The sequence below is a fragment of the Oreochromis niloticus genome, linkage group LG9, assembly GCF_001858045.2.
Source record: "Oreochromis niloticus isolate F11D_XX linkage group LG9, O_niloticus_UMD_NMBU, whole genome shotgun sequence".
Taxonomy (NCBI): Eukaryota; Metazoa; Chordata; class Actinopteri; order Cichliformes; family Cichlidae; genus Oreochromis; species Oreochromis niloticus.
The window spans coordinates 8,945,904-8,946,717 of NC_031974.2; positions in this window are offsets into that span (position 1 = coordinate 8,945,904).

An 814-nucleotide genomic window follows, 5' to 3' on the forward strand; every position below is an offset into this window, starting at 1 on the left:
CTGTAATTTTGAGGTGCTTGAAGGATCTTTTCCCTCCATGCTACAAATACTCGACAACTGTTGGATTAAAAGTGGTCCAGTGAGCATGCTCTGTCCAGTCCAGTTTTACAGTTTTTGTTTTCTTCACGCTTCTTTGGACATTGACTCATTTTCTGGTGTTTTGATTTAGAATTAAGTATGTTAAATTGCTAACTGTAAAGAAAAGCTGCTTTTTTTTAAAATCCTCTAATGATATATTTTCATTTTGTATTTAAGTATATATATATATATATGAATGTATTATGAATTCAGATTCAGAATATTTTCTTGAAAGATGCTTTTAATGTATTGGAGAAGGAAGTGAGGTTAACTATATTGCTGTATTAAACAATCAAAACAAAAACCCACCAGACTTTTATTTTTAGCTTACACGGGAGCATTTATTTTCCTTTATCCCTTTGGGTTTTTGTCTGGGAACAAATGTAGGTCAGTCCCCCCACCACAAAAAAAAACAAAAACAGTGGCTTTGTTTGTGTGTGTGTGTGTGTGTGTGTGTGTGAGTGAGAGTGAGGGGGGAGGGGGCTGTTGTGGTGGCAGCAGCACATGGCTTGACAAAAACACACCACAATGTTGTCCGACACCTGCATGCTAGCATAACGGGAACTCATGAACCTGACGACCTCGCATGTGGCTTTACCCAGAGACAATCGGAAACTCACACCCAGTGAACCCCTCCTTCAGGGGAACTGATTTATGTTTTTAAATGATGCCTAATGATTAGCAGAAATCTAAAGAGAAAACCCTCAGTTCCGTTTCTGGAACATAAACATTTCAG